Consider the following 20,082-nt stretch of genomic DNA (forward strand, 5'->3'; position numbering starts at 1 on the left):
CCACAGTTCAAGGAATACACCAAGAAATGCACTAATAACACTGTTCAAAATGTGAATGCCATGGCTGCAGCCAACCAAATTCTACTGCACAATCACTGCATGAAGGAGATTTACCACCAGTAGCCTTTAGATGAAACATGTAAGCTACATAAAGGTTCAACAAAACCTCAACACCAGGGACTGCATTAGCTACCATACAAATAGCTACAAGCACTTACCTTTCTTTCAATCACTCTGCTCTGCACACTACAGCACATGTATGTATTCTCAAAATGAGGCAAAGCCTTGCACAACATTACAGTTCTTCCTGTCCCATGTAACACACACCACATAGGATACTGTATTCAATGTGAGTGCCCTTACTAGGCACTGTGCAGCCTAACACATCAATCATCTCAAGTCAACAAACTCATTGCCCAATATTATCAACAGCAGTTCCATGGTCATAAGTTCTAATTATCAAGGTGTACACACAGCAGTGTCCAAAAAGGATCAAACATCCATATAATGATCAGGACACAAACACAAATTATAACACTGGCAGTGCTGTGAAAATGATTTAAGTACAACACTGGCCTCCCACACACTCACCAACTCTCACTGTACTGCCCTAGTCTCCTCCACTAAATTCTGACAGAAGTTTTGTCAAATCCTACATTTATCAGTAACCACTGCATGTGTGTACCACTAGTATGCTATGGAGCAAGAATTGCCACTGGACAGAACCACATTTCAACTGTCCACATTGGCATCTTTATTCACACATAGCAGTTGCACAACATCTTACACTGAGGAGAATGTTTCTCACCAGCTGTCAAAGACATGTACACAATTCATCAGTGAACACAGCCTAGTCTGTGTACATGGTCCCTAACAACCATCAGCCAAACACTTCCACAAGTGCAGAATGTGTTCACAGATAAACACAGCTTGAAGCATTGTTTCCATGAGACTTACACCCCCTGAGGAGCTGCCAAAAATTGCCACAGAGTCGGTATTTCACGTCTCTCTGGCGGGGTATTGGTAAAAGTTTTCAACTAGCAATAATCGCACCTCAGTTATACTTCATTGGTTACGATATTGCCACTGCGCAAAGATTAACTACCTTGCGCCTGGCACTGCTATTTATACCTGACGTTCGTTCCAAGCACCTACAGGTACTTGCATCATCGCTACCTATCAGTATTACCTTACACTACTCAAGTTCCTTTGGGGAAAACAAATACAGAAATATACAGAAAAAAAACAGTAAAACACATTTTATTAGAGGCAGACTCTCTGTTCTTTGCTCCTTGTGTCTAATAGTTGCTTACACGCCCACTTACCGCCATCTTAAACACTCAAAATTGCACAGTAGTTCTCCCCTTGACCGACAGGCGCGCTACTGCTCACTCGCCTAGCCCCCCCACAGGCGAAAGTAGCACAACCTCATTTAGCAAATACCGGCACACCCATTAAGACTCATCGTTAGATTTCGTTATTTTGTGGCCGCTGGTTAGTACTAGACACCAAGAAAACTGCCAACTGCATTTACATTAACTTAACAAACCATACACTTGTCAGCAAAAGCTGTTTGACGTACTGAGCAGTAGAACGCTAGTTTTACTCGAATCATGCCGTGAAATTGATTAATGTCGATGGGTGAAATATTCGTGTAACAGATTAGGCACCCTGGAAACACAATGAAATGAGATTTACAAATCCTCTCATGTGGCTGGGTTAAGTTGTTGAAATGAGTTTACCTTGCAGGAAAGTACAACTAGAATTCAGTCAGTAAATTGCTTCATAGCGCTGGGAACACATGCTGCAGTCTTAAATATACACGATACACACTTATTCCACATTGCGCCAAACAACCTGCAGAAAAATGTATGTTTTGGGCTCCTCTGCCGTTTATGTTCTTGCCCCAGAACAATCATAGAAAACCCGCCTGCTGTCTCGTTGGCCCCAGCTAATATATTGCCTGACAAAAATGAAAATATCTGAATGTGTGCTAAATAGTATCTCGAGTGCCAACCACTCATAACAGATCCAAACAAATAAGACATTTTCTATGGGTCCATTTGTGCTATGGTAGGCAGCAAATTTTGCTCACCTTGCATATAGGAACAGTCATATTCTCAAATGAAGAGACACAAAGAATGAGCCATCACAAGCCAACTACTTCTGCTCTCAAAAAATGCACCACTCCTGCTACAGTTCTCACCTACACTTGCTCTACCACTGTGTTATTCATTGCATTCCTTGGTTTATATTCACAGATACAATCACAAAATTTACCCCACAACCATTTGTTTCCTCTCTTCAGTATTCCACATGCAATACATTCTCATAGCACACTGGACCATCATTAAGCTCACCATCCCATTTAAACTATCACACTGTATTATCTGTCACATTTGAACAGTAAATCCACAGTTCAAGGAATACACCAAGAAATGCACTAATAACACTGTTCAAAATGTGAATGCCATGGCTGCAGCCAACCAAATTCTACTGCACAATCACTGCATGAAGGAGATTTACCACCAGTAGCCTTTAGATGAAACATGTAAGCTACATAAAGGTTCAACAAAACCTCAACACCAGGGACTGCATTAGCTACCATACAAATAGCTACAAGCACTTACCTTTCTTTCAATCACTCTGCTCTGCACACTACAGCACATGTATGTATTCTCAAAATGAGGCAAAGCCTTGCACAACATTACAGTTGTTCCTGTCCCATGTAACACACACCACATAGGATACTGTATTCAATGTGAGTGCCCTTACTAGGCACTGTGCAGCCTAACACATCAATCATCTCAAGTCAACAAACTCATTGCCCAATATTATCAACAGCAGTTCCATGGTCATAAGTTCTAATTATCAAGGTGTACACACAGCAGTGTCCAAAAAGGATCAAACATCCATATAATGATCAGGACACAAACACAAATTATAACACTGGCAGTGCTGTGAAAATGATTTAAGTACAACACTGGCCTCCCACACACTCACCAACTCTCACTGTACTGCCCTAGTCTCCTCCACTAAATTCTGACAGAAGTTTTGTCAAATCCTACATTTATCAGTAACCACTGCATGTGTGTACCACTAGTATGCTATGGAGCAAGAATTGCCACTGGACAGAACCACATTTCAACTGTCCACATTGGCATCTTTATTCACACATAGCAGTTGCACAACATCTTACACTGAGGAGAATGTTTCTCACCAGCTGTCAAAGACATGTACACAATTCATCAGTGAACACAGCCTAGTCTGTGTACATGGTCCCTAACAACCATCAGCCAAACACTTCCACAAGTGCAGAATGTGTTCACAGATAAACACAGCTTGAAGCATTGTTTCCATGAGACTTACACCCCCTGAGGAGCTGCCAAAAATTGCCACAGAGTCGGTATTTCACGTCTCTCTGGCGGGGTATTGGTAAAAGTTTTCAACTAGCAATAATCGCACCTCAGTTATACTTCATTGGTTACGATATTGCCACTGCGCAAAGATTAACTACCTTGCGCCTGGCACTGCTATTTATACCTGACGTTCGTTCCAAGCACCTACAGGTACTTGCATCATCGCTACCTATCAGTATTACCTTACACTACTCAAGTTCCTTTGGGGAAAACAAATACAGAAATATACAGAAAAAAAACAGTAAAACACATTTTATTAGAGGCAGACTCTCTGTTCTTTGCTCCTTGTGTCTAATAGTTGCTTACACGCCCACTTACCGCCATCTTAAACACTCAAAATTGCACAGTAGTTCTCCCCTTGACCGACAGGCGCGCTACTGCTCACTCGCCTATCCCCCCCACAGGCGAAAGTAGCACAACCTCATTTAGCAAATACCGGCACACCCATTAAGACTCATCGTTAGATTTTGTTATTTTGTGGCCGCTGGTTAGTACTAGACACCAAGAAAACTGCCAACTGCATTTACATTAACTTAACAAACCATACACTTGTCAGCAAAAGCTGTTTGACGTACTGAGCAGTAGAACGCTAGTTTTACTCGAATCATGCCGTGAAATTGATTAATGTCGATGGGTGAAATATTCGTGTAACAGATTAGGCACCCTGGAAACACAATGAAATGAGATTTACAAATCCTCTCATGTGGCTGGGTTAAGTTGTTGAAATGAGTTTACCTTGCAGGAAAGTACAACTAGAATTCAGTCAGTAAATTGCTTCATAGCGCTGGGAACACATGCTGCAGTCTTAAATATACACGATACACACTTATTCCACATTGCGCCAAACAACCTGCAGAAAAATGTATGTTTTGGGCTCCTCTGCCGTTTATGTTCTTGCCCCAGAACAATCATAGAAAACCCGCCTGCTGTCTCGTTGGCCCCAGCTAATATATTGCCTGACAAAAATGAAAATATCTGAATGTGTGCTAAATAGTATCTCGAGTGCCAACCACTCATAACAGATCCAAACAAATAAGACATTTTCTATGGGTCCATTTGTGCTATGGTAGGCAGCAAATTTTGCTCACCTTGCATATAGGAACAGTCATATTCTCAAATGAAGAGACACAAAGAATGAGCCATCACAAGCCAACTACTTCTGCTCTCAAAAAATGCACCACTCCTGCTACAGTTCTCACCTACACTTGCTCTACCACTGTGTTATTCATTGCATTCCTTGGTTTATATTCACAGATACAATCACAAAATTTACCCCACAACCATTTGTTCCCTCTCTTCAGTATTCCACATGCAATACATTCTCATAGCACACTGGACCATCATTAAGCTCACCATCCCATTTAAACTATCACACTGTATTATCTGTCACATTTGAACAGTAAATCCACAGTTCAAGGAATACACCAAGAAATGCACTAATAACACTGTTCAAAATGTGAATGCCATGGCTGCAGCCAACCAAATTCTACTGCACAATCACTGCATGAAGGAGATTTACCACCAGTAGCCTTTAGATGAAACATGTAAGCTACATAAAGGTTCAACAAAACCTCAACACCAGGGACTGCATTAGCTACCATACAAATAGCTACAAGCACTTACCTTTCTTTCAATCACTCTGCTCTGCACACTACAGCACATGTATGTATTCTCAAAATGAGGCAAAGCCTTGCACAACATTACAGTTCTTCCTGTCCCATGTAACACACACCACATAGGATACTGTATTCAATGTGAGTGCCCTTACTAGGCACTGTGCAGCCTAACACATCAATCATCTCAAGTCAACAAACTCATTGCCCAATATTATCAACAGCAGTTCCATGGTCATAAGTTCTAATTATCAAGGTGTACACACAGCAGTGTCCAAAAAGGATCAAACATCCATATAATGATCAGGACACAAACACAAATTATAACACTGGCAGTGCTGTGAAAATGATTTAAGTACAACACTGGCCTCCCACACACTCACCAACTCTCACTGTACTGCCCTAGTCTCCTCCACTAAATTCTGACAGAAGTTTTGTCAAATCCTACATTTATCAGTAACCACTGCATGTGTGTACCACTAGTATGCTATGGAGCAAGAATTGCCACTGGACAGAACCACATTTCAACTGTCCACATTGGCATCTTTATTCACACATAGCAGTTGCACAACATCTTACACTGAGGAGAATGTTTCTCACCAGCTGTCAAAGACATGTACACAATTCATCAGTGAACACAGCCTAGTCTGTGTACATGGTCCCTAACAACCATCAGCCAAACACTTCCACAAGTGCAGAATGTGTTCACAGATAAACACAGCTTGAAGCATTGTTTCCATGAGACTTACACCCCCTGAGGAGCTGCCAAAAATTGCCACAGAGTCGGTATTTCACGTCTCTCTGGCGGGGTATTGGTAAAAGTTTTCAACTAGCAATAATCGCACCTCAGTTATACTTCATTGGTTACGATATTGCCACTGCGCAAAGATTAACTACCTTGCGCCTGGCACTGCTATTTATACCTGACGTTCGTTCCAAGCACCTACAGGTACTTGCATCATCGCTACCTATCAGTATTACCTTACACTACTCAAGTTCCTTTGGGGAAAACAAATACAGAAATATACAGAAAAAAAACAGTAAAACACATTTTATTAGAGGCAGACTCTCTGTTCTTTGCTCCTTGTGTCTAATAGTTGCTTACACGCCCACTTACCGCCATCTTAAACACTCAAAATTGCACAGTAGTTCTCCCCTTGACCGACAGGCGCGCTACTGCTCACTCGCCTAGCCCCCCCACAGGCGAAAGTAGCACAACCTCATTTAGCAAATACCGGCACACCCATTAAGACTCATCGTTAGATTTTGTTATTTTGTGGCCGCTGGTTAGTACTAGACACCAAGAAAACTGCCAACTGCATTTACATTAACTTAACAAACCATACACTTGTCAGCAAAAGCTGTTTGACGTACTGAGCAGTAGAACGCTAGTTTTACTCGAATCATGCCGTGAAATTGATTAATGTCGATGGGTGAAATATTCGTGTAACAGATTAGGCACCCTGGAAACACAATGAAATGAGATTTACAAATCCTCTCATGTGGCTGGGTTAAGTTGTTGAAATGAGTTTACCTTGCAGGAAAGTACAACTAGAATTCAGTCAGTAAATTGCTTCATAGCGCTGGGAACACATGCTGCAGTCTTAAATATACACGATACACACTTATTCCACATTGCGCCAAACAACCTGCAGAAAAATGTATGTTTTGGGCTCCTCTGCCGTTTATGTTCTTGCCCCAGAACAATCATAGAAAACCCGCCTGCTGTCTCGTTGGCCCCAGCTAATATATTGCCTGACAAAAATGAAAATATCTGAATGTGTGCTAAATAGTATCTCGAGTGCCAACCACTCATAACAGATCCAAACAAATAAGACATTTTCTATGGGTCCATTTGTGCTATGGTAGGCAGCAAATTTTGCTCACCTTGCATATAGGAACAGTCATATTCTCAAATGAAGAGACACAAAGAATGAGCCATCACAAGCCAACTACTTCTGCTCTCAAAAAATGCACCACTCCTGCTACAGTTCTCACCTACACTTGCTCTACCACTGTGTTATTCATTGCATTCCTTGGTTTATATTCACAGATACAATCACAAAATTTACCCCACAACCATTTGTTCCCTCTCTTCAGTATTCCACATGCAATACATTCTCATAGCACACTGGACCATCATTAAGCTCACCATCCCATTTAAACTATCACACTGTATTATCTGTCACATTTGAACAGTAAATCCACAGTTCAAGGAATACACCAAGAAATGCACTAATAACACTGTTCAAAATGTGAATGCCATGGCTGCAGCCAACCAAATTCTACTGCACAATCACTGCATGAAGGAGATTTACCACCAGTAGCCTTTAGATGAAACATGTAAGCTACATAAAGGTTCAACAAAACCTCAACACCAGGGACTGCATTAGCTACCATACAAATAGCTACAAGCACTTACCTTTCTTTCAATCACTCTGCTCTGCACACTACAGCACATGTATGTATTCTCAAAATGAGGCAAAGCCTTGCACAACATTACAGTTCTTCCTGTCCCATGTAACACACACCACATAGGATACTGTATTCAATGTGAGTGCCCTTACTAGGCACTGTGCAGCCTAACACATCAATCATCTCAAGTCAACAAACTCATTGCCCAATATTATCAACAGCAGTTCCATGGTCATAAGTTCTAATTATCAAGGTGTACACACAGCAGTGTCCAAAAAGGATCAAACATCCATATAATGATCAGGACACAAACACAAATTATAACACTGGCAGTGCTGTGAAAATGATTTAAGTACAACACTGGCCTCCCACACACTCACCAACTCTCACTGTACTGCCCTAGTCTCCTCCACTAAATTCTGACAGAAGTTTTGTCAAATCCTACATTTATCAGTAACCACTGCATGTGTGTACCACTAGTATGCTATGGAGCAAGAATTGCCACTGGACAGAACCACATTTCAACTGTCCACATTGGCATCTTTATTCACACATAGCAGTTGCACAACATCTTACACTGAGGAGAATGTTTCTCACCAGCTGTCAAAGACATGTACACAATTCATCAGTGAACACAGCCTAGTCTGTGTACATGGTCCCTAACAACCATCAGCCAAACACTTCCACAAGTGCAGAATGTGTTCACAGATAAACACAGCTTGAAGCATTGTTTCCATGAGACTTACACCCCCTGAGGAGCTGCCAAAAATTGCCACAGAGTCGGTATTTCACGTCTCTCTGGCGGGGTATTGGTAAAAGTTTTCAACTAGCAATAATCGCACCTCAGTTATACTTCATTGGTTACGATATTGCCACTGCGCAAAGATTAACTACCTTGCGCCTGGCACTGCTATTTATACCTGACGTTCGTTCCAAGCACCTACAGGTACTTGCATCATCGCTACCTATCAGTATTACCTTACACTACTCAAGTTCCTTTGGGGAAAACAAATACAGAAATATACAGAAAAAAAACAGTAAAACACATTTTATTAGAGGCAGACTCTCTGTTCTTTGCTCCTTGTGTCTAATAGTTGCTTACACGCCCACTTACCGCCATCTTAAACACTCAAAATTGCACAGTAGTTCTCCCCTTGACCGACAGGCGCGCTACTGCTCACTCGCCTAGCCCCCCCACAGGCGAAAGTAGCACAACCTCATTTAGCAAATACCGGCACACCCATTAAGACTCATCGTTAGATTTTGTTATTTTGTGGCCGCTGGTTAGTACTAGACACCAAGAAAACTGCCAACTGCATTTACATTAACTTAACAAACCATACACTTGTCAGCAAAAGCTGTTTGACGTACTGAGCAGTAGAACGCTAGTTTTACTCGAATCATGCCGTGAAATTGATTAATGTCGATGGGTGAAATATTCGTGTAACAGATTAGGCACCCTGGAAACACAATGAAATGAGATTTACAAATCCTCTCATGTGGCTGGGTTAAGTTGTTGAAATGAGTTTACCTTGCAGGAAAGTACAACTAGAATTCAGTCAGTAAATTGCTTCATAGCGCTGGGAACACATGCTGCAGTCTTAAATATACACGATACACACTTATTCCACATTGCGCCAAACAACCTGCAGAAAAATGTATGTTTTGGGCTCCTCTGCCGTTTATGTTCTTGCCCCAGAACAATCATAGAAAACCCGCCTGCTGTCTCGTTGGCCCCAGCTAATATATTGCCTGACAAAAATGAAAATATCTGAATGTGTGCTAAATAGTATCTCGAGTGCCAACCACTCATAACAGATCCAAACAAATAAGACATTTTCTATGGGTCCATTTGTGCTATGGTAGGCAGCAAATTTTGCTCACCTTGCATATAGGAACAGTCATATTCTCAAATGAAGAGACACAAAGAATGAGCCATCACAAGCCAACTACTTCTGCTCTCAAAAAATGCACCACTCCTGCTACAGTTCTCACCTACACTTGCTCTACCACTGTGTTATTCATTGCATTCCTTGGTTTATATTCACAGATACAATCACAAAATTTACCCCACAACCATTTGTTCCCTCTCTTCAGTATTCCACATGCAATACATTCTCATAGCACACTGGACCATCATTAAGCTCACCATCCCATTTAAACTATCACACTGTATTATCTGTCACATTTGAACAGTAAATCCACAGTTCAAGGAATACACCAAGAAATGCACTAATAACACTGTTCAAAATGTGAATGCCATGGCTGCAGCCAACCAAATTCTACTGCACAATCACTGCATGAAGGAGATTTACCACCAGTAGCCTTTAGATGAAACATGTAAGCTACATAAAGGTTCAACAAAACCTCAACACCAGGGACTGCATTAGCTACCATACAAATAGCTACAAGCACTTACCTTTCTTTCAATCACTCTGCTCTGCACACTACAGCACATGTATGTATTCTCAAAATGAGGCAAAGCCTTGCACAACATTACAGTTCTTCCTGTCCCATGTAACACACACCACATAGGATACTGTATTCAATGTGAGTGCCCTTACTAGGCACTGTGCAGCCTAACACATCAATCATCTCAAGTCAACAAACTCATTGCCCAATATTATCAACAGCAGTTCCATGGTCATAAGTTCTAATTATCAAGGTGTACACACAGCAGTGTCCAAAAAGGATCAAACATCCATATAATGATCAGGACACAAACACAAATTATAACACTGGCAGTGCTGTGAAAATGATTTAAGTACAACACTGGCCTCCCACACACTCACCAACTCTCACTGTACTGCCCTAGTCTCCTCCACTAAATTCTGACAGAAGTTTTGTCAAATCCTACATTTATCAGTAACCACTGCATGTGTGTACCACTAGTATGCTATGGAGCAAGAATTGCCACTGGACAGAACCACATTTCAACTGTCCACATTGGCATCTTTATTCACACATAGCAGTTGCACAACATCTTACACTGAGGAGAATGTTTCTCACCAGCTGTCAAAGACATGTACACAATTCATCAGTGAACACAGCCTAGTCTGTGTACATGGTCCCTAACAACCATCAGCCAAACACTTCCACAAGTGCAGAATGTGTTCACAGATAAACACAGCTTGAAGCATTGTTTCCATGAGACTTACACCCCCTGAGGAGCTGCCAAAAATTGCCACAGAGTCGGTATTTCACGTCTCTCTGGCGGGGTATTGGTAAAAGTTTTCAACTAGCAATAATCGCACCTCAGTTATACTTCATTGGTTACGATATTGCCACTGCGCAAAGATTAACTACCTTGCGCCTGGCACTGCTATTTATACCTGACGTTCGTTCCAAGCACCTACAGGTACTTGCATCATCGCTACCTATCAGTATTACCTTACACTACTCAAGTTCCTTTGGGGAAAACAAATACAGAAATATACAGAAAAAAAAACAGTAAAACACATTTTATTAGAGGCAGACTCTCTGTTCTTTGCTCCTTGTGTCTAATAGTTGCTTACACGCCCACTTACCGCCATCTTAAACACTCAAAATTGCACAGTAGTTCTCCCCTTGACCGACAGGCGCGCTACTGCTCACTCGCCTAGCCCCCCCACAGGCGAAAGTAGCACAACCTCATTTAGCAAATACCGGCACACCCATTAAGACTCATCGTTAGATTTTGTTATTTTGTGGCCGCTGGTTAGTACTAGACACCATGAAAACTGCCAACTGCATTTACATTAACTTAACAAACCATACACTTGTCAGCAAAAGCTGTTTGACGTACTGAGCAGTAGAACGCTAGTTTTACTCGAATCATGCCGTGAAATTGATTAATGTCGATGGGTGAAATATTCGTGTAACAGATTAGGCACCCTGGAAACACAATGAAATGAGATTTACAAATCCTCTCATGTGGCTGGGTTAAGTTGTTGAAATGAGTTTACCTTGCAGGAAAATACAACTAGAATTCAGTCAGTAAATTGCTTCATAGCGCTGGGAACACATGCTGCAGTCTTAAATATACACGATACACACTTATTCCACATTGCGCCAAACAACCTGCAGAAAAATGTATGTTTTGGGCTCCTCTGCCGTTTATGTTCTTGCCCCAGAACAATCATAGAAAACCCGCCTGCTGTCTCGTTGGCCCCAGCTAATATATTGCCTGACAAAAATGAAAATATCTGAATGTGTGCTAAATAGTATCTCGAGTGCCAACCACTCATAACAGATCCAAACAAATAAGACATTTTCTATGGGTCCATTTGTGCTATGGTAGGCAGCAAATTTTGCTCACCTTGCATATAGGAACAGTCATATTCTCAAATGAAGAGACACAAAGAATGAGCCATCACAAGCCAACTACTTCTGCTCTCAAAAAATGCACCACTCCTGCTACAGTTCTCACCTACACTTGCTCTACCACTGTGTTATTCATTGCATTCCTTGGTTTATATTCACAGATACAATCACAAAATTTACCCCACAACCATTTGTTCCCTCTCTTCAGTATTCCACATGCAATACATTCTCATAGCACACTGGACCATCATTAAGCTCACCATCCCATTTAAACTATCACACTGTATTATCTGTCACATTTGAACAGTAAATCCACAGTTCAAGGAATACACCAAGAAATGCACTAATAACACTGTTCAAAATGTGAATGCCATGGCTGCAGCCAACCAAATTCTACTGCACAATCACTGCATGAAGGAGATTTACCACCAGTAGCCTTTAGATGAAACATGTAAGCTACATAAAGGTTCAACAAAACCTCAACACCAGGGACTGCATTAGCTACCATACAAATAGCTACAAGCACTTACCTTTCTTTCAATCACTCTGCTCTGCACACTACAGCACATGTATGTATTCTCAAAATGAGGCAAAGCCTTGCACAACATTACAGTTCTTCCTGTCCCATGTAACACACACCACATAGGATACTGTATTCAATGTGAGTGCCCTTACTAGGCACTGTGCAGCCTAACACATCAATCATCTCAAGTCAACAAACTCATTGCCCAATATTATCAACAGCAGTTCCATGGTCATAAGTTCTAATTATCAAGGTGTACACACAGCAGTGTCCAAAAAGGATCAAACATCCATATAATGATCAGGACACAAACACAAATTATAACACTGGCAGTGCTGTGAAAATGATTTAAGTACAACACTGGCCTCCCACACACTCACCAACTCTCACTGTACTGCCCTAGTCTCCTCCACTAAATTCTGACAGAAGTTTTGTCAAATCCTACATTTATCAGTAACCACTGCATGTGTGTACCACTAGTATGCTATGGAGCAAGAATTGCCACTGGACAGAACCACATTTCAACTGTCCACATTGGCATCTTTATTCACACATAGCAGTTGCACAACATCTTACACTGAGGAGAATGTTTCTCACCAGCTGTCAAAGACATGTACACAATTCATCAGTGAACACAGCCTAGTCTGTGTACATGGTCCCTAACAACCATCAGCCAAACACTTCCACAAGTGCAGAATGTGTTCACAGATAAACACAGCTTGAAGCATTGTTTCCATGAGACTTACACCCCCTGAGGAGCTGCCAAAAATTGCCACAGAGTCGGTATTTCACGTCTCTCTGGCGGGGTATTGGTAAAAGTTTTCAACTAGCAATAATCGCACCTCAGTTATACTTCATTGGTTACGATATTGCCACTGCGCAAAGATTAACTACCTTGCGCCTGGCACTGCTATTTATACCTGACGTTCGTTCCAAGCACCTACAGGTACTTGCATCATCGCTACCTATCAGTATTACCTTACACTACTCAAGTTCCTTTGGGGAAAACAAATACAGAAATATACAGAAAAAAAAACAGTAAAACACATTTTATTAGAGGCAGACTCTCTGTTCTTTGCTCCTTGTGTCTAATAGTTGCTTACACGCCCACTTACCGCCATCTTAAACACTCAAAATTGCACAGTAGTTCTCCCCTTGACCGACAGGCGCGCTACTGCTCACTCGCCTAGCCCCCCCACAGGCGAAAGTAGCACAACCTCATTTAGCAAATACCGGCACACCCATTAAGACTCATCGTTAGATTTTGTTATTTTGTGGCCGCTGGTTAGTACTAGACACCAAGAAAACTGCCAACTGCATTTACATTAACTTAACAAACCATACACTTGTCAGCAAAAGCTGTTTGACGTACTGAGCAGTAGAACGCTAGTTTTACTCGAATCATGCCGTGAAATTGATTAATGTCGATGGGTGAAATATTCGTGTAACAGATTAGGCACCCTGGAAACACAATGAAATGAGATTTACAAATCCTCTCATGTGGCTGGGTTAAGTTGTTGAAATGAGTTTACCTTGCAGGAAAGTACAACTAGAATTCAGTCAGTAAATTGCTTCATAGCGCTGGGAACACATGCTGCAGTCTTAAATATACACGATACACACTTATTCCACATTGCGCCAAACAACCTGCAGAAAAATGTATGTTTTGGGCTCCTCTGCCGTTTATGTTCTTGCCCCAGAACAATCATAGAAAACCCGCCTGCTGTCTCGTTGGCCCCAGCTAATATATTGCCTGACAAAAATGAAAATATCTGAATGTGTGCTAAATAGTATCTCGAGTGCCAACCACTCATAACAGATCCAAACAAATAAGACATTTTCTATGGGTCCATTTGTGCTATGGTAGGCAGCAAATTTTGCTCACCTTGCATATAGGAACAGTCATATTCTCAAATGAAGAGACACAAAGAATGAGCCATCACAAGCCAACTACTTCTGCTCTCAAAAAATGCACCACTCCTGCTACAGTTCTCACCTACACTTGCTCTACCACTGTGTTATTCATTGCATTCCTTGGTTTATATTCACAGATACAATCACAAAATTTACCCCACAACCATTTGTTCCCTCTCTTCAGTATTCCACATGCAATACATTCTCATAGCACACTGGACCATCATTAAGCTCACCATCCCATTTAAACTATCACACTGTATTATCTGTCACATTTGAACAGTAAATCCACAGTTCAAGGAATACACCAAGAAATGCACTAATAACACTGTTCAAAATGTGAATGCCATGGCTGCAGCCAACCAAATTCTACTGCACAATCACTGCATGAAGGAGATTTACCACCAGTAGCCTTTAGATGAAACATGTAAGCTACATAAAGGTTCAACAAAACCTCAACACCAGGGACTGCATTAGCTACCATACAAATAGCTACAAGCACTTACCTTTCTTTCAATCACTCTGCTCTGCACACTACAGCACATGTATGTATTCTCAAAATGAGGCAAAGCCTTGCACAACATTACAGTTCTTCCTGTCCCATGTAACACACACCACATAGGATACTGTATTCAATGTGAGTGCCCTTACTAGGCACTGTGCAGCCTAACACATCAATCATCTCAAGTCAACAAACTCATTGCCCAATATTATCAACAGCAGTTCCATGGTCATAAGTTCTAATTATCAAGGTGTACACACAGCAGTGTCCAAAAAGGATCAAACATCCATATAATGATCAGGACACAAACACAAATTATAACACTGGCAGTGCTGTGAAAATGATTTAAGTACAACACTGGCCTCCCACACACTCACCAACTCTCACTGTACTGCCCTAGTCTCCTCCACTAAATTCTGACAGAAGTTTTGTCAAATCCTACATTTATCAGTAACCACTGCATGTGTGTACCACTAGTATGCTATGGAGCAAGAATTGCCACTGGACAGAACCACATTTCAACTGTCCACATTGGCATCTTTATTCACACATAGCAGTTGCACAACATCTTACACTGAGGAGAATGTTTCTCACCAGCTGTCAAAGACATGTACACAATTCATCAGTGAACACAGCCTAGTCTGTGTACATGGTCCCTAACAACCATCAGCCAAACACTTCCACAAGTGCAGAATGTGTTCACAGATAAACACAGCTTGAAGCATTGTTTCCATGAGACTTACACCCCCTGAGGAGCTGCCAAAAATTGCCACAGAGTCGGTATTTCACGTCTCTCTGGCGGGGTATTGGTAAAAGTTTTCAACTAGCAATAATCGCACCTCAGTTATACTTCATTGGTTACGATATTGCCACTGCGCAAAGATTAACTACCTTGCGCCTGGCACTGCTATTTATACCTGACGTTCGTTCCAAGCACCTACAGGTACTTGCATCATCGCTACCTATCAGTATTACCTTACACTACTCAAGTTCCTTTGGGGAAAACAAATACAGAAATATACAGAAAAAAAAACAGTAAAACACATTTTATTAGAGGCAGACTCTCTGTTCTTTGCTCCTTGTGTCTAATAGTTGCTTACACGCCCACTTACCGCCATCTTAAACACTCAAAATTGCACAGTAGTTCTCCCCTTGACCGACAGGCGCGCTACTGCTCACTCGCCTAGCCCCCCCACAGGCGAAAGTAGCACAACCTCATTTAGCAAATACCGGCACACCCATTAAGACTCATCGTTAGATTTTGTTATTTTGTGGCCGCTGGTTAGTACTAGACACCAAGAAAACTGCCAACTGCATTTACATTAACTTAACAAACCATACACTTGTCAGCAAAAGCTGTTTGACGTACTGAGCAGTAGAACGCTAGTTTTACTCGAATCATGCCGTGAAATTGATTAATGTCGATGGGTGAAATATTCGTGTAACAGATTAGGCACCCTGGAAACACAATGAAATGAGATTTACAAATCCTCTCATGTGGCTGGGTTAAGTTGTTGAAATGAGTTTACCTTGCAGGAAAGTACAACTAGAATTCAGTCAGTAAATTGCTTCATAGCGCTGGGAACACATGCTGCAGTCTTAAATATACACGATACACACTTATTCCACATTGCGCCAAACAACCTGCAGAAAAATGTATGTTTTGGGCTCCTCTGCCGTTTATGTTCTTGCCCCAGAACAATCATAGAAAACCCGCCTGCTGTCTCGTTGGCCCCAGCTAATATATTGCCTGACAAAAATGAAAATATCTGAATGTGTGCTAAATAGTATCTCGAGTGCCAACCACTCATAACAGATCCAAACAAATAAGACATTTTCTATGGGTCCATTTGTGCTATGGTAGGCAGCAAATTTTGCTCACCTTGCATATAGGAACAGTCATATTCTCAAATGAAGAGACACAAAGAATGAGCCATCACAAGCCAACTACTTCTGCTCTCAAAAAATGCACCACTCCTGCTACAGTTCTCACCTACACTTGCTCTACCACTGTGTTATTCATTGCATTCCTTGGTTTATATTCACAGATACAATCACAAAATTTACCCCACAACCATTTGTTCCCTCTCTTCAGTATTCCACATGCAATACATTCTCATAGCACACTGGACCATCATTAAGCTCACCATCCCATTTAAACTATCACACTGTATTATCTGTCACATTTGAACAGTAAATCCACAGTTCAAGGAATACACCAAGAAATGCACTAATAACACTGTTCAAAATGTGAATGCCATGGCTGCAGCCAACCAAATTCTACTGCACAATCACTGCATGAAGGAGATTTACCACCAGTAGCCTTTAGATGAAACATGTAAGCTACATAAAGGTTCAACAAAACCTCAACACCAGGGACTGCATTAGCTACCATACAAATAGCTACAAGCACTTACCTTTCTTTCAATCACTCTGCTCTGCACACTACAGCACATGTATGTATTCTCAAAATGAGGCAAAGCCTTGCACAACATTACAGTTGTTCCTGTCCCATGTAACACACACCACATAGGATACTGTATTCAATGTGAGTGCCCTTACTAGGCACTGTGCAGCCTAACACATCAATCATCTCAAGTCAACAAACTCATTGCCCAATATTATCAACAGCAGTTCCATGGTCATAAGTTCTAATTATCAAGGTGTACACACAGCAGTGTCCAAAAAGGATCAAACATCCATATAATGATCAGGACACAAACACAAATTATAACACTGGCAGTGCTGTGAAAATGATTTAAGTACAACACTGGCCTCCCACACACTCACCAACTCTCACTGTACTGCCCTAGTCTCCTCCACTAAATTCTGACAGAAGTTTTGTCAAATCCTACATTTATCAGTAACCACTGCATGTGTGTACCACTAGTATGCTATGGAGCAAGAATTGCCACTGGACAGAACCACATTTCAACTGTCCACATTGGCATCTTTATTCACACATAGCAGTTGCACAACATCTTACACTGAGGAGAATGTTTCTCACCAGCTGTCAAAGACATGTACACAATTCATCAGTGAACACAGCCTAGTCTGTGTACATGGTCCCTAACAACCATCAGCCAAACACTTCCACAAGTGCAGAATGTGTTCACAGATAAACACAGCTTGAAGCATTGTTTCCATGAGACTTACACCCCCTGAGGAGCTGCCAAAAATTGCCACAGAGTCGGTATTTCACGTCTCTCTGGCGGGGTATTGGTAAAAGTTTTCAACTAGCAATAATCGCACCTCAGTTATACTTCATTGGTTACGATATTGCCACTGCGCAAAGATTAACTACCTTGCGCCTGGCACTGCTATTTATACCTGACGTTCGTTCCAAGCACCTACAGGTACTTGCATCATCGCTACCTATCAGTATTACCTTACACTACTCAAGTTCCTTTGGGGAAAACAAATACAGAAATATACAGAAAAAAAACAGTAAAACACATTTTATTAGAGGCAGACTCTCTGTTCTTTGCTCCTTGTGTCTAATAGTTGCTTACACGCCCACTTACCGCCATCTTAAACACTCAAAATTGCACAGTAGTTCTCCCCTTGACCGACAGGCGCGCTACTGCTCACTCGCCTAGCCCCCCCACAGGCGAAAGTAGCACAACCTCATTTAGCAATTACCGGCACACCTATTAAGCCACCCCTTCACCTACCACCACCCTGACGATGTAACCCATGCCGCCTCCTTTCTCCAGCAGTCCTTGTCTGAGGCCGTGGAGGCCCACGTGCTAACTGTCGCCATCCACCCCCACTGTCCTACCTTACCCCCCACAGGCCGTCCTCCTCCGCCATGAATCCCGCCGTCTCTACCGTGCCTTCCTCCGCACGCGTGACCTGGACACACTATGACGCCACCATCAGCTCCAGCGACACGTTCGTAATTTGCTCGCGGTTAAGAAACGCCGGGACTGGCGACAGACATGCACCCATTTAAATGCTACCCTTCCTATTAACTCGTCCAAGATCTGGTCTACCTTCCGCCGCCTTACCAGAACTAAACCCTCCCCTTACTATTCTCTTCTTCATGATGATCACCCCTTCCCTGACACCCTTAGTAAGGCCGATCACTTTGCCTCCTACCTCTCTGATATGTTTTCCATACCCGATGATCCCCAGTTCGATTACTCCCTATTCCCCTATGTCCGTGATCGAACTGACAACTCTGTCCCTCCCCTCGCGCCTGCTTCGAGTACTTGGACAACATTGCACACACAGAACTCAATGCCCCTATCACTATACAGGATCTCATTGATACACTCCGCACAAAACGCAACACCGCTCCTGGTCACGATAGTGTCGCCTATCATCACCTTTGTGAAACTCCTGTCTCATTCCTCTCCACCCTGGCCAGGCTCCACAATGTAGTCCTGTCCACTGGTTTCTACCCCAACCTGTGGAAAACCTCCCGTATCCTAATGTTCCTTAAGCCTGGCAAACCGCCGTCCGCCGTCTTCTCTTACCGTCCCATCAGCCTTGACTCGGTCTTCAGCAAGGTCCTGGAATCTACCCTCACCCAACGCATCCACCAGCATCTCCGCCAGCACAGCGTCCTTCCCGTCACCCAGTGTGGCTTTCGGCCGTCCTTCTCTTCCAACGACCTTCTCCTTCACCTCACTCATCTCCTTTCCGACCAGATTAATTCCCGTCGCTCCACAATATTCCTCTCCCTGGACCTCGATCGTGCTTATGATCGCATATGGCGTCTCCTCTTCAAGCTCCAAACCTTCGCCCTTCCCATTAACTACGTCCATCTGATCAGCTCCTTTCTCTCCCCCCCCGTCCTTCCTATGACACCATCCATACCACAGATTCCTACACCTTCTTCCCTTCCGCCAGTGTGCCCCAAGGCTCCGTCCTCTCCCCCCTTCTGTACCTTTTGTATACAGCGGACATGCCACCGCCGTCACCCCCCGTCCACCTTCTCCAGTTTGCCGATGACACCGTGTTCCTTGCCCTTGGCCCCACCCTGCAGTGCTGCCCATACCTTCTCCAATTCCACCTTGACCAGTTCACCACTTGGTGCAACCAGTGGTTGCTCAAGGTCAATCCCTCCAAAACCCAGACAATCCTTGTAGGCAAAACCACCCATTCCCTCTGCCTCCTTCATTTCTATCTCACCATCTATGGCCGTCCTATCGCCCTCACTCCCACCCTTAAGTACCTTGGCGTCACCCTCGACCGTCGCCTCTCCAGGACTCCCCATCTCCGGACGATGCAAGCCAAGGCACGCTCCCAACTCCGTCTCCTCTAGCTCCTTTCCAGCCGTACGTGGCGTCTGGACCCCTCCACCATCCTCCACACCTATAAATCTCTCATCCGCCCTATCCTTTGTTACGCCCATCCAGCCTGGATCTCCGCCCCACCTACCTTTTA

At 42.7% G+C, this 20,082-nt stretch overlaps 8 non-coding genes across 8 annotated transcripts; all 8 read right to left on the reverse strand.

Annotated features, from left to right (window-relative positions):
• Positions 1 to 958: 958 nt before the first annotated feature.
• On the reverse strand, positions 959 to 1,098 carry LOC126143335 (U4 spliceosomal RNA). Its single transcript, XR_007529729.1, has one exon. It is a non-coding gene; the product is annotated as a U4 spliceosomal RNA (small nuclear RNA).
• Positions 1,099 to 3,370: 2,272 nt separating this feature from the next.
• On the reverse strand, positions 3,371 to 3,510 carry LOC126143336 (U4 spliceosomal RNA). Its single transcript, XR_007529730.1, has one exon. It is a non-coding gene; the product is annotated as a U4 spliceosomal RNA (small nuclear RNA).
• A 2,272-nt stretch (positions 3,511 to 5,782) lies between these two features.
• Positions 5,783 to 5,922, reverse strand: LOC126143337 (U4 spliceosomal RNA). The gene has a single exon (XR_007529731.1). It is a non-coding gene; the product is annotated as a U4 spliceosomal RNA (small nuclear RNA).
• Positions 5,923 to 8,194: 2,272 nt separating this feature from the next.
• Positions 8,195 to 8,334, reverse strand: LOC126143338 (U4 spliceosomal RNA). The gene has a single exon (XR_007529732.1). It is a non-coding gene; the product is annotated as a U4 spliceosomal RNA (small nuclear RNA).
• A 2,272-nt stretch (positions 8,335 to 10,606) lies between these two features.
• On the reverse strand, positions 10,607 to 10,746 carry LOC126143339 (U4 spliceosomal RNA). Its single transcript, XR_007529733.1, has one exon. It is a non-coding gene; the product is annotated as a U4 spliceosomal RNA (small nuclear RNA).
• Positions 10,747 to 13,019: 2,273 nt separating this feature from the next.
• On the reverse strand, positions 13,020 to 13,159 carry LOC126143340 (U4 spliceosomal RNA). The gene has a single exon (XR_007529734.1). It is a non-coding gene; the product is annotated as a U4 spliceosomal RNA (small nuclear RNA).
• A 2,273-nt stretch (positions 13,160 to 15,432) lies between these two features.
• Positions 15,433 to 15,572, reverse strand: LOC126143341 (U4 spliceosomal RNA). The gene has a single exon (XR_007529735.1). It is a non-coding gene; the product is annotated as a U4 spliceosomal RNA (small nuclear RNA).
• Positions 15,573 to 17,845: 2,273 nt separating this feature from the next.
• LOC126143343 (U4 spliceosomal RNA) lies at positions 17,846 to 17,985 on the reverse strand. The gene has a single exon (XR_007529736.1). It is a non-coding gene; the product is annotated as a U4 spliceosomal RNA (small nuclear RNA).
• Between the last annotated feature and the right edge of the window lie 2,097 nt (positions 17,986 to 20,082).

This window comes from Schistocerca cancellata, unplaced genomic scaffold (genome assembly GCF_023864275.1).
Source record: "Schistocerca cancellata isolate TAMUIC-IGC-003103 unplaced genomic scaffold, iqSchCanc2.1 HiC_scaffold_791, whole genome shotgun sequence".
In the NCBI taxonomy this organism is placed as follows: Eukaryota; Metazoa; Arthropoda; class Insecta; order Orthoptera; family Acrididae; genus Schistocerca; species Schistocerca cancellata.